This window comes from Falco punctatus (assembly GCF_963210335.1).
Source record: "Falco punctatus genome assembly, chromosome: 8".
NCBI classification, from domain to species: domain Eukaryota; kingdom Metazoa; phylum Chordata; class Aves; order Falconiformes; family Falconidae; genus Falco; species Falco punctatus.
In genome coordinates, this window is record NC_137588.1 from 10,717,941 (window position 1) to 10,732,304 (window position 14,364).

The 14,364-nt window shown below is 39.2% G+C and overlaps 1 protein-coding gene across 6 annotated transcripts in view; it reads left to right on the forward strand.

The window, feature by feature from the left end:
- ERBB4 (erb-b2 receptor tyrosine kinase 4) overlaps positions 1-14,364 on the forward strand; it is a 640,461-nt gene that overhangs the window by 545,690 nt on the left and 80,407 nt on the right. The gene's annotated exons all lie outside the window — the stretch shown is intronic.

The following is a 14,364-nucleotide window of genomic DNA, read 5'->3' on the forward strand; positions in this document are numbered from 1 at the left end:
ACAGTTTGGGTTTGTGTTTAGGCTAGCTTGCATTATTTGCATCAGTAATTCTCTAACGTATGGGCTTGCCTACAGCAATTCTCCCATCTCAGCATTCAGTAAACCAATCCAAATTGCATGATAGTATGATTTTGTAGATGGCAAGAAAGAAATGAAACGTAAGCTATCAGAAGGGGACTCAAAAAGGCAGAAAGTACATGAATTTCTGTATGTTTGAGAGTGGAGATAGTTTAAGAGCTAGGTGTCACTGAAGGAGGAGTTTAAGAGCTAGGTGTCACTGAAGGAGGAGTTTGACGTTGTGAGTGGACTGGAACAGTACAGTGCAGCGCTGTGAACAATAGGTGACAGTGATTTGAAGTTAAAGCTTTTGGAGGTGGCACAGAGAAGGGTATACTGCCATGCTGTACTGACTCCTGGGCGTTACTGTGTCAACTCAGGCTGCCGGCATGAGTGGTACAGCATGTGGTACTGCATCTTCAGTGCTCCCTGAGGGTGGGTGATGCTGGGATCCCTGTGCATTACCTTTATGTGCATCACTGGTTCTGTTGGTGAGAAAGCTTGATGCAGGGTCCTGTTTTGTGTTTGCTGGCACGTTGCTGCTTACACTCATGCACCTGTTCAGTCATAGAAGAACTTTGCACGTCTGTGATGTGAAGCCACTGGGACTTGGCTGCAAGCATTTCTGAACGTTGCATTTAAAGCGCTTAACTTGGAATTATCTCATCCTGTGCTTTGCGTTATCATTGTTGCATTCCCCCAATCATACTTGGGCACCCTTAAAATGGTACTGGCTTCCCACCTTGTAGTCCACATGTCTGCTAAGCAGGGGAATATCGTTGTCCTGATAGACGAGGAACTGCAGAGTCAAAAAACAGATGATGTGTCAAGACTGTCAGGCTAGAGCAGATGTCTTTATTTTCCAAAATTTAGGGTCAATTCCCTAACTTTTATACGAACTTTTCTTTCTACGAGGTATAGATGCTATTTATGTGCACAAAACTGATAGAGGGTTTGGTGTTCCTGAACTGGAAGGAACATAGATGACTTTCTGCAATTTATTACTTATTTTTCTATGTTTTCAGACTTCAATACAAACTTTGGAAGTCCCACATAAAGGTAAAAGTAAGTTTAAAATACACCAGCCAAGTCACTTTCCATAGAGACAGGATGTGTTGTTGTCGTCACTATATGAGATTCTGACTTAACCTCATCTAGGTAACAGTGAAGTGTCCACTTGTACCCAAAAAGTAAAATCAAATTGCCACAAATGTTGTGGTTTGGAGGTATGCAAAGTTCATCATAAGAAAAGAGATTAAATGTTTGTGTGTACTTAGTTTAGCTAAATGAGGTTTTGTATGCTGAGTATTAGCTATAAATTTAGCATGGTTAAATACCCAAGAGGAAAACAAGCATATAATGTAAAGTACAACACTGGCATCAGAATGAATGAATTTTAACTGGCTATGAATAAGTTCAGAGCGGAGATTAGAAGGTGGTTATTATCCACTGTAAGTGGGTATGGTCTCAAATCTTCTAGTAGAAATAATGGAGCTAAAATAAGTAATAACTTTTAAGATGGAGCTTGATGAGTTTATGAACCAGATTTTGACTGAATAGTACAGTTGCTTTCAAGGTGCAGAACTTGTTGACGTGGTTTGTTTTAGTTCCCTGTTGCATAGCTGAGTAGTAACAGGGCAGGAATAAACAATGAAAAAATAAACAAACTCCCATGCTTTGCTGGGAGACAGCCCAGGTCTAAAATTTGGAGCTTTGGAGACTGAGATCGAGTTGTGTTTTGCACTTTGAATTGTTGCTTGTTTTTCTGTTTCTTACTCACTCACCTTACTCATTCTTAATTCAAATTAAATCAGATTCTGATTCCATTAGCTGAGCTGAATAATGCATTACTCTCAGTTTTCATTGAAATCAGCAAGCCTATTCATGCAATGATGATGCTATTCTTGTGAGTAAACATATCAGAATCAATCTCATGTGTGTTCAACCTGCTTCACCCTAAGAAAAAAATGAAGCTTTCACTTCAGCTCTTTTTTCCTCTTGCTTTGCCTAGGGCTTGCTATCAGTAATTCATGGTATGTGTACAGTAGGTGGAAAACACGCATAATGGAATTATTTAATGAAGATTTTATTACATTTAAACGTAAGTGTTCTAGTTTGTGTTGGAGACTAATGACCCTCAACATTTCTTTTGCAAAACTGGTGGTTCAGGGAAAATATGAAATAACAGTGTCTTTGATTTTTGGCTACATTTAAAAATACTTCATTATAGTTCAGAGCTCACCCACCTGGACAGTATTTCATTGAAGAGGGAATTTATTCCATGTTCTCCCAGTCTTTTCCTATATATCTTGCCTTCCAGCTCTCTTTGTTTCTTGTGAGATATTCAGACCTATATGCATTTTTGGAATACCAATGTTCACAGAATAATGTCTTCTATTTTGTCTGCCACAGTTCTTGCATCTGTCCCATTAGTTACGAATTCTTTTCTACTCTGCTTCTTACATGTACAGCTTGTTACCTCCTCTGTAATCTTTCCAATTTTGCTCTTACTTGACTTCCTTTCCCATATACTATTCTGTCTTTTTAAGACTAAAATCTTAATAATGGTGTTATGCTCTATACAGTTTTGTGTATCATGAATTGTAAGACTAATAATAATTCTTTTTACATCTCATTTTAAAACCGTGAATGTCAGAAAGAAAGGTAATCCAATCACATAAATGGCAGAAAAACTTTGTTTTGAGAGTTCTATATTGATACTAGGTTGTGGGTTTTTTTCCTTTGCCTCCCAAACTGAGGTAAGCATAGATTTAATTTGTGGCATTTTTTTTTCCCCATAGAGAATTGCAAAGGCATTTGTAGTCATCACTGTGATAAACAAAGCAAAACAACACACTTCTTTTGAATTGAGTCCTGTGCTTCTTAACAGTTGAGAACATACTTCACATCCCTTAGAACCTTAAACTGGCTTGGTTTTGTTACTTGATGTTGTTACCAAGGGGCTGGATTCAGACATTTGTACACATCATGTCTGGGCCACTGATGTGTACTGTATTTAGTAAGGTCCCAGAGAGCTGATCAGTGCACGAACTGTTTCGGTACTTCAAGGATGCTCTCCTTTTTCTGGCCAGCAAGCCCATGAGGTGTGCAGAGCCAGACAGCTCTGTTTGCCCAGGCTTTTCCTTCCAGCTTGCCACCACTGTTCCCAGCTGAGGAGATGTTGCTCACAGCCCTGTGTTCTCTTACACACGGAGGTTTCAGTTCTTGGCAGTCCTTACACAGGATTATGCTTCTGTGCAAGGTGGGACATACAAAATCGGCTTCCTAAACCTGAGGGAGCCGTTGTTTTGGATTGGATTGAAGTGGTCATTGCTTCTTTGTTGCATTTGTGCTACCTTAAGGGCTGGAATTCAGGGGCTTTTCCATGCATGTTAGTTAACTGAGCTACTTTTCTTTAGATCAGTTTCCTATAAACATGAAGAGAAGAGAACCAAAAAAAACCCAACCAAAAACAACCCAAAAAACACCACCACCACCACCCCCCAAAAAAAATACATTAACATAACAGGAAGGAATGGTACCTGCCCATTAAGCAAAGCCTTATTTAGGAGGACATTCCAACTTGAATCAGAGATTTGTGACAGATTAAGAAGCTTTTTCTCATGAACTTCTGTTATAAACCAGGTGTTGTGAGATTCTCAGCCTCCTTTAAGCTCTTCCACTTTAGCAAGTTGATTGTTAAAGAGCAACAGTGCATTTATTCAAAAAATGTTAAGTCTTGTTATTTTAATTTAATTCATCAAAGCTTCCTTTCATTACTCTGTTAAATCACAGACTCCATTTATTGTATTAATTAAATTATATTAATTTCTTTTTAGTCTTTGCCTACCTTTGAATCACTTATTACTGTAGTCTCTCTTGCTGTGTTTTAACTAATCTTAAGGTGACAGTTTTTAGGAAATTTTTATTTTGTCTACATGGAAAACTGTTGCAATACTGTCCTTCAGAAGCAAGCTGGGGAAAACATTCATTACCCATTAACAGCCTGGCTTTGCATAATCAGACTCTCCTTTTTACAATAGGGAAGCATTGTCTGGGTTTTTATCTCTGTGTAAATCCCAGCCCAACCAACACTCACAGCTCCTTGTTGTTACCTTCTAAAGAGGCAGGATTTTACGTGGGAGCGGTTATCTTTGTACTCAGCTCTGGTTCCTTTCCCATCTCACATCCTCACTGTCCTCCCCTACTTTGCCTAAATTTCAGAGTAAAATACATCTTTGACATAGTCGCAGACTTTTCCAATGTGCTGGAGTCGCTTGCCCCCAAGCTGTCATTCTTACCAGGTGGAGACCCAGGTTTTGCTTTGTTACAATAAGGCTTTAAACTGCTCCTCTGTGATTGAAAAGGCCGACTTTGGTTTAGAACTGTTCTTCCCCAGGGACCATGACAAAGTTGAGTGATGGTTAGCCAGTGATTTCATGAAACACACTTATTTAAGGATTAAATTGCAGAAAATGATAATAAATAAGCAATCTATAAAGGAAGAAGGATTTTGACCCTTTGTTTAATGCAGTCCTACACAATGCCTATTTTCTGTGTTCTCTGACTCTCACAAATGAGTTGGAAATGCTCTCTTTACAGAATAGAATCATGTCTAAGATTTGGGGTGTTTTTTAGGTAGCTTGTGGTTGTGTCCAGCTGAGCTAGTGGTTTGTGCTTTTGTAAAAATCTCAGGGGTGGTTTGCATATTGTTTGACCTTCTTTGCAGCTGGTTTCAATTTGACTTCCAGTCTTTACATTGGCTGCTGCATGAATGGGTTTGAAGAACTGATGAAAAACATATGTGGAAGTTCTTTTTGCCTGACAAAGCTGGCCAGTTATCAGAATTTCAACATTTGAATAGCGAACAAGATTATACTTTCAAAAAGAAGCTGGAAAAATGCACTTGGCATATTTAATCTTGGACAGTACAACCTGCATTTGACTTTTGGGGGAGGCTGAAGCCCTCAGATGCTGTGCAGACCAGTGCTTTGCAGGGCTAGCTCATCTCCAGGTCCTAGAAGATCAGGAATCCTGTGCTTCTGTGCGCTTGCAGACTGCAGCATGCCCAAAGCTGCAAGACATTCAGGATGTGTCAGCCTAATGGTGTTTGTGATCTGAGCGTGCAGAAATTATGCACAATTCATGTCAGACACAATGGATATATATATGTGCTCCAGAGCACGCTTGCCTGTGTTTTTGTCCTGGAGAATCCTAATGACACATGGGAATCCAAGTGCATTAGAAAGCTTGCAGAAGGTTCCAGGGGCTGTTTTGATGTAGCTTATCTTCACAGACTCTTGTAACTTTCTAATTAGCAGTACATACCAACCTGTGGGTTTTCTTCTGGTGCATTCATTTACCTTTTCATTGTCTAAGTGCATGCATGTGTACATTTCTATATTGGCAGCAAAATGTTAGGCCTCTTGGTGTTTTGCCTAGCATACAGAGGAAGAAATTATACATGATATTCTTGAATTTATTTACTTGGTAAGGTCCAGTGTTCTGTTGCTTGATATGATGAATATATCTAAACTGGAAATCCACAGCATGAGAAGCAGAGAAACAGGTGCATTGCAAAGAATTTTGTGTAAGTGCCAAGTGCATGCTTCCTGCTTATGCAGTATAGGAATTATGCTAAAGAAGCACGGATAGTGGCTTGCAGCTGAAGGATAAACTACGTGAATTCATCTGGGACTTACAATAAAGGTAATCTTAGACCATTTTTTATTTCATGGTCAGTTTGTTTGCAGAACCTGTCAGGAGGTGCTTTCTGGTTCCTCATCATTTTCATGAGCGATAGCCTTTCACTCCATCCAGGCTACATGTGGTGCGAAGAGATACAGTGTTTAATCTGGAATGTTTGCCCCAGAACAGGTTAAAGTACAGAAAAGATTACTTACATTTTAAAGCACTAGATGACAAAATGCTGTTGATTCTTAACCAAAAACCTACTCTAGCCAGGTGCTAGCATGCTTTTTTCAGTGGCACCTGCACTCAGTTCAGAAGGCAATGATTCAAATGGGAGTCCATATTTTTATGGTAAAAGACTAGATATGAGGTTAGAAAGGGCTTGATTCTATTTCTGGTCATTTCAGAGAAATTTTTATTTTTTTGTGAGGTTTTGACACATCAGTTACACTTTTCAGCAGATGGGCTTGCAGCCCTTAATGAAATAAAGTATTTGGATGTTCTGTAATGACAGGCACTACATGAGTACCCAATGTTATTGCTCAACTGCTTCAAATCATAAGATTACATATGCCAGACCTGTCACAGGTTTGTTTGTTTATGTTAACCTGAAGAGAAGTGCAATAGTTAGATTCCAGTTTTCAGAGAAAGCATTCACCTTTATGGTTACCTGAAAGTATGTGAATTGCTGTATCTTAATAAATTTCCACCTGTCAGCAGACATACAGTAACCAACTATATGTTACAGCTTTCTTTACTTGCATGACAGTGTGATTAGGTGAGGTCCCTTGCAGGTAAACTTTCTCATAAAGGTGGCTTACATTAACCAGTTTTACTGTGCATTCTCAGTGGGCTGTAGCACTCACACAATGGTTTATCAAATCAGAGCTGACAGGTGGTAAGCCTGAGATGTGATAATGTCTGTCTAAACAAATGTGGAATATGCATAAAAGCTAGGATTAAATCTTCGTGTTGAATATGACACGTAGCTGGTTTTCTCAAGTTACACAGACGTACTTTTATTTCCATCTCAACCATTTCTAAAAATCTCATTATCTCTCTATTCCCACCAGGAACATTGCTTGGCAAAGTCTAAAGCGTTTGAGCCAGTTACAATACTCACTGTGAGTGAGAATGATTAGGAACACAGATATGTATCTGTGGCATTGCATCATCTAATTTAAGTCTTCGGCTTTCCAGATGAAGTTGACACAGACAACACCACATCATTTATGGCCTATTGTTGGTTTATGAAGCCAAAGAAACATAGTTACCAGAAATGGATGGCAGACTCATAAGCAGTCTGCTTTAGAATTGATAATCTAATCTTTCACTGCCCTGAAGAGACAGCTAATGGGTATTTTGAGCACAACAGCAAATTGGAGATTGTTAGGAACAGCAGGTATTTTAGCTTCAGCAGATCTGTTAACACAGTACTTTTTCTGAAGTTTCTAATAGTCAGTACAGGTTCAATAACAGAAAAAAAATCTCTGTGTATGTGTCTTCTGTACAGTTTCTAAAACAGAATCCCTGGCTTATTGCCAAATACTTACTGTGATTCTTTAGGAAGAAATTAAAAAAAAAAAAAAAAAAAAAAAGCAAAACCCCAAAGGGAAAGACAACGCTTTATTTTGAATATGAGCAATGTCTGGAAGAATCACACATTTTGCTATGTCATATAATGAGTCTGGTAATCCTGCTTCAAGGCTGCTGATGTTACTTGGGTACCATGTGATGTTGGATGGCTCCTCTTCATTCTAGTTAGTAGTCAGAGGAAAACTTACTCTGAACATTTATGTATCCAAAGCTCTTCCCATTCCAGGAAGCAGATTTTCTTGGCCAGCTACAATCTTTTGAAGGTGTGTGGGCTTAAGTATGGTGATCTAATATCAGACTGAAACCTAAGAGCCCAGGTGAACGTTATTTAATTGAATCTGTATCTATATACTTACGTCTGCCTACAAAGCACATCCCTTTTTCCATCCATCACCTTGCTGATGCTCATTTCCTTTGGCATTTGGAAAGGCTTCTTCTCAGATAACATAACAATTAATGAACGAGTTCTGAAATTGAACTGGCCTTAGTGGAAACTGGAAAAAGACATGTAAAACTATTTAGTTTGTTAGTACAGCATGCCATTTAAAAGGAAAGTTATAGATGGCTTTCTAGAGCTTGCCATTTCTAATTAGGTTCAGTGTGATTCAGACTTCAGTCTCTTGGCTTGTATTGCCATAGAAACTTGAACTGAAATTACAGCCCCATAATAACCCCACAGGGACTAATTTCTCTTTTCTGCAGTTACTGGCTGTATTAATATTGCCTCAGTGTATCATTATTGGCCATTGGCATGTGTAGGTGGTGCTAGTGCATTAGTGACACTTCTCTAAGAGTTGTTGGAATGCCAACAAAATTTTAGTGCCTAAATAGCATAGATTTTTGTAAAAACCTTCGCCTAGATTAACAGAAAATGTGGCATTCTGAACTTAAATGTTGCTCTGTCGTCTTGGTGCAACCAGTTATTTCAGTCCTCAGTTTTACTTTCAGCAGACTTTGGTAGAAATAACATGACTGCAAGTGTGAGTGTTGTTTTTCATAGAAATAGTTCTTCGGTTCATAGAAACAGCCCGCTATGTATTCAGCCACTCACTGAGGATCTGCTTGGCTTGGTCAATCTTGATTGACCAGAACGTAAAAAATTCTCGGTGGTGTAACCTTGTCTGTTTTCATGGAGGAATGCAGGACTGTCTGCATACAAACACAATTGTGTGCTGTGACCAGCTTTCTTTGTGATTAAAGGCCAGCCAGAGGCTGGTTTATGGTTTGAGCTGAATGTAAGTTAAAGTAACAGTAACAATTGGTCAACTCACAGATCCAGTGAAAGGCTTTCTATAAGTAGACCAAGATGTGTGATGTCTTGTATCTTTGGGGATGGTTTTATTTATAAATCTTTTACTCATTGCATGTAAAGAAATAAATTGTTTAGAAAACACAATGTTTGCAAATTGCCAGTTTGTTTTAAAAATACATGGAGAAGTAGAATCAGCACTGGCAATAGTCTTGCTTTGAGAATAAGGTTGGACTAGGTGACCTCCAGAGGTCCCTTCTAACTGACATTTCTATGTCTGTTCACAGCTCTTTGCAGAGAACATGTGGGCTGGTATAAGTTTCTCAGTTGTGTAATTGCCTTAATCTGATCCCAGATCTTTTCCAGTCACAAATAAGATTCTGTACAGGCTTTTTCTGAGTATTAGGTCTTTGTAGATTCTGACTTGTGGCAGGCATCACCCCTTACTTCTGTTGCAAATATAGTCTTCTAATCAGTCACTTCAGGTGAAGTAAAGACAGGTAAGAAGGTGCAGTTCTATTTAGTAAAGGGCAAGCAAATACTTCAATGATGAGCACGATTAGAAACACACATTATCATAGCTACAAAATAAAGTATAAAAAGTATTCCTGTACTTTCATGCATACCAAGCTATTAATCTTTCTTTACCTCTCTCTGACAGCAGCCACGTGCAGAGCACAGGTCTCAAGATTAAATTTAGCAAAAGAGGAACAGTGAAAAATCTGAGGGCTGAATATGCATATTTTCATAGGAAATGTGATTTCCTTGGTAGAAGTTCAAATTTCAAGGACCAGCTCATAATACCTCTACTCGTACACGTAAAGCAAAGTGCTGTCTGTCATAGGAAGTCATAACCAGGCTCTTGGTGATTTTGCCCTAATCTCAAATAGGGGTACAATAGCTAGAATTCCTTAGTAGTTCTGACATTGTTCAGTTTTTGCAAAACACAGTATTGTCTCCCAAGCAAGATGCCCTCATGTTTCTTTTCTGCTTCAGGTGCCCCCTCCATTCAATGTACAAACCCTCAAGCACTAACAGGATGTACAAAAAATAACCCCCTTCTCTCTACTTCCTGGCTTGTGATTACAGATGCCTTCTACACTATGTACTATAGGGAGCACAGCGTTGGAAAGGGAAGATAAAAAATACTTGAGCGATACAAAGAGCCACTTAGCTGCAGGTCATAAGCCCATCCAGATGTACTTGAACAGATAATGGCCGTAAACAGATTTGCCTGAAATCTCCTAACTAATGGGATCTCTAAGGTAGGAAAGTTGCAGTCAGTTGCAGTGTCCTAAGCATCAGTAAATTCTCTGCTGTCTCAATTGTCCTTTGCCTATGTTTGATGAAAAATGCATTTGCACATTCATTTCAGTTTTGGAAAGAAGAATGTACAATTCTTCTGAATGTATTTGCCCGCCCTTCTCCCAGAGTTAATTAAAAACCACAAGCTGCAAGTACTCAGTAAGTCAGAGAAGCATTAAACAACTTCCAGAGCTTCATATGCTTCTGGCAGTGACTCCAGCTGAAAGGTGACACTTTGGAAGCAGCGAAAGCAGCGGTATGTCTGGACACTGAGACAATTTTGAATTGTAGTCCTGATTAGGAGCAAACCTTCTGGGTAGAACTGAGCCCAGTATTTAGAGTGTAGAACCTATTAGGGTAATTAGGGGTCTTTTCCACCCTGCTTTATGAATTGAGAAAAATAAGCAAATTCTATCTGCCTGTCATGTTTTCATTGATACTGTAATCCTTCACCTCCAAATGCAGAGAGAGCCTGCAGCTCCTTTTTGCTCCAGGTGGCTCACTTGGGTGTATGGGTTTGGAATGCACGTTCCTGGGGCTGTGCCCGTGGGAAGGGGTGTGTTTGGGGCAGCTCTGCTCTCTGCAAAGCCCCTGCAACAAGAACCGTTTGGCTGCTGGAACTTTCATTCAGGGCTGAGCTGGGCGTTAATATAAATTGGTAGATATGTTTTATCCTATGGCTATGAAGATTATTACACTACTAATACATTGAGTATAGTAGTTGGTTTTGGTTTTCCTAGATTCTTTAGACAACTAAGGGTCTATAGTAAATAGCATACGTTAGATCATCCTCATCAATCTTGACTGTGCTTTGTCAGGCAGTCCAGCAGTGGCTGGGGCAGACAAGTCCACAAAATATCATTTCCCAGTTAATCTTATTCATTCCACCCTTGTAAACATAACTGAGCAAAGGGAAGAATCTGTCCTGTCATTTGCATTTATTGTGTGAGTTTTAATTTACTTTCTGTTGGTATTCAGGTCACCAAAATACTCTGTTATGTTTCTTGTTCTATTTTCCTTCGTATAAAAATAAATGTCAGGATGATCATTTGAATAATCTTTTTTTTCCTGAAAGGGTAGGTACTTTCCTTTCTCTAGTCTCCTGTGTGCCTTCTTTCTGTTTAATGTAACCTTTCATAGATTAAAAAGGCAATGATGTTAATAGAATTGCATAATTGTCAACAGATAATGTTCTCCCAGTGAAATATAGCTATTGAGGCTTAGCTAAAGAATTTGTAGCAAACAGGCATGCAGAAACAAAACAAAGATATTTATTTTCACACTGACACATCTTTGCCATCATTGGCATCTAAATCCTCAGATACATCCTTCAGGCTCTGTGGGACTGGGACCCCAGCATTCCCAGTGCAGCACTTATTACTGGTATATGTGATGGCTTCCATTGAGTGCAGGAAGACTTCTCCCCAGTCACGACTAAAGAAAAGCACAGAATTCAGACCCAGATCCAGCCTTTCCCAAAGATCCATGGAAGTGTGAGGCCTTGATTCTAGTGTCTGCCTTTTATCTTCATTCCGTGCCAGTTTTCTCTTGTGCCATTGCAGTTACACAGGGAAAGGAAGAATAAAATGGGAGCAACTGGGCTGACACCTCATCACTGCAAAAAATCCATCCAAGGCACACACTAAAAGCTTAGATTTCAAAGGTAGTAGGAATGGCAACCAGCCACTGTCACCTTAATTTCTGAATATTAAGCACAGAGTAGTAATGGATGATGAAAGTAAATTTTATGATGTATATAAATATTTTGCTAATGAGTATTGGTAGTGACAGTGGGAAGGTCTGTTTAGAACCGAGTAGAGGGCTAGCAGCGTGGAGCAGTGTGGTCTGTAAGGAGAGGGAACATAAGTAGGTAAAGGCTGTGCATTTCTCAAAAGCCAGGAAACCAGCATTTTCTTAGAAATAATAAAAAGAGAAATAGCAAAGCAGTATCTTTCAAAATGCTTTTAGCTGCAAACCTAGATTTCTCCTTTCTGGATCAAAGTATAGCTGCCTATCTAGCTAACGACAATGTGAATTACTGCCACTAAGAAATCAACAATTTAAAGTATGAGAAGATATATTTTATAAAAAAAAAAACTTTTAATATTGCAGAAATATCGGAATCTTAGAAAAAACTTCCATTTTCTGTTGTCAGTTTCAAGAAAGAAAGCATGAAATGAACTGTGAAGAGGTTAATGGGCTTCTTTTCTTTTGTCTTCTGTGGTCATGGTTGAGACACATTGCCCAGCTGACATTAGGAAACTTTGGATGGAGATACATGGATGATCAGATAGTGCTGTGCAGGTCTGTCACCATCGCATTGTGCACAGCCCCTGAATCCATGGAGGTGGGACTCTGAGCCCTCTCGCTGACTGGAAGTCAATGAAAGCTCTGCTCCTGCCTCAGGCACCTTGATCAGGTGATTTGACCTCAACCTTTTCAATCAGGTGATTGAAAAAATGAGTTTTGGCTTTGGTTGTGATTGAGGAAAGGGCTTTAAGCAAGTGCTCAAACTTAAGTATGTGCTTAATGTGCCCCTTTACATACAGGGAACTTTTCCTGAACTGGCATCTCTCCTGACTGGCTCCCTGGAGTGAGTGCCAGCTGCAAACAGATGTGCCAGCTGTGGCCCGAGCCAAACACATGCTGTTAGTTTGAAATGAGGAAAGACACCTACCTTCTTCTCTGGAAGTGTAACACCGAGATGTAACCTTGGTTATTAAACTGTGACATGCTTTCAGGAAACAGTTTTTGAATTGGATTTTGACATAAACTGCTCTCTCTAATACAAGATACATTTGAAAAGTAATGAAGCTGATCCTTGATTCAGCTGTGCACATGCTGTAAGTGTAATCAGCTTTCTGTCAGGAGGGTTACATTTGGGTGTACGGAAAGGCTTTGTGCTCTCATGAAAATGGTAGGATGAATGTGCGATATATTCAGCCTTCAGTGAACTTTCTTAGTCTCATTCCATACTTTTGCTGTCAAGAAGCAAGTGCTGGATGTGCCGACGCTGCCTTGTAGTGCTTATATTGCAACAGCAAGCCATGTTAATGCTCCCATTAGAGGACTATGCTGTATTTTTCAATAGAAACTCTTAACATCCAGAACTAGTTGCAGTTCTTTGAAAATATTCTGTAGGAATAGCACTGTGGTATTTAAATGGGTTGGCAAATCTTGTACGTATGTCTCTAGGAGCAGAGAAAAGGGAATTTGGCAATGTACTTCAGCAGCCTGGTAGTGTTGCTTAGATGTTGCAGCTGCTGAAAGGCAGGGGTGCAAGAGGAGGGTGTGTGTCTGAAGACTGTCCAGTGATACAACTAAATTACTAACGCACTAGTGTTGTCTTAAAAATCTAGCATGTTTCAGTAAATGAAATCAATCTGAAATGCAAGTTTCCAACTGCACTAGAGAAGGATCGTTGTGTGTATAATAGAAAGGATGATGTTAAGTGCAAGGGCTGTCCCCCCAGCTTATATTAGGAGGATTTCAAATTTCAGACAAAGCCTAACAATAATAATACGAGGTTGCATGAAGGTTAATGTTGTTTAGGCAGATGGTGAATTGCAGATTCAACCTGTTGTCACAATAATAAATGTGTTTGAAAAGACGTTCATGTGGCAAATGGGAGCAAAATGAAATGAAATGCACACATGCATGCACACACAAATTTAGCATTGCTGGCTCTGACTCATATATGCACATATATATGTATTTTTTTAAGGATTCTATATTGACCCATTGCCACAAATCAATATGAGAAGCAGGACTATAGATTCAAAAGAACACACTGTTCTTTTGAAAATTGATCTGCCATAATTTTGCCTGACAGCGATGACAGAGGCATTTGATCTGAGTCAGGCAGAATTTTATAGCCCTATTAAATGTAATTTCCACCCCCCTCCACCATGTGCATTTTTTACCCTTCTCTCTTTTTCCATTCTACAGCATCATAGTAAAGTACCCCACAAAATAAGTCTGTTTTACTGGGACCTGGAGTGTTCAGCCAAGTGTTTCTCCATTATTTTGAAGCTCTGTGGTTCTTTGTTCCTTGGGAGCCATCTTAGAAAATGGAGTGGCTTTCCAGGAAGATGAGTATGAAGTTGTATCTTCCCATTCAGTCAAGTATTTAGTCAAAATAGTACAGACTCAGAGCTTTACATTGTGTTGTAAATCCCTTTGAAAAGATGTGAGCAAATTCCCTCTAGGTGCAAATTCATTGGAGTCAAAGCATCTATGGGTATTTATTAAAGCTAAATAAAAAGAATATGTGAGCTTAGCTGTAGCAATAGAGTTAAATCCTTTTGCTTATTATGAAGAACACTGCTTTGGAAAACAATTCCTGATCAGATGTACTTGATAAGTATTCATCCAAATTATCTGGGCTGGTTGTAAACACCTGGTTCAGTACCTTACAGAAGAATTTTTGGTTAGATTTTTCACTTTTAGGCTTGATAATCCAAGGG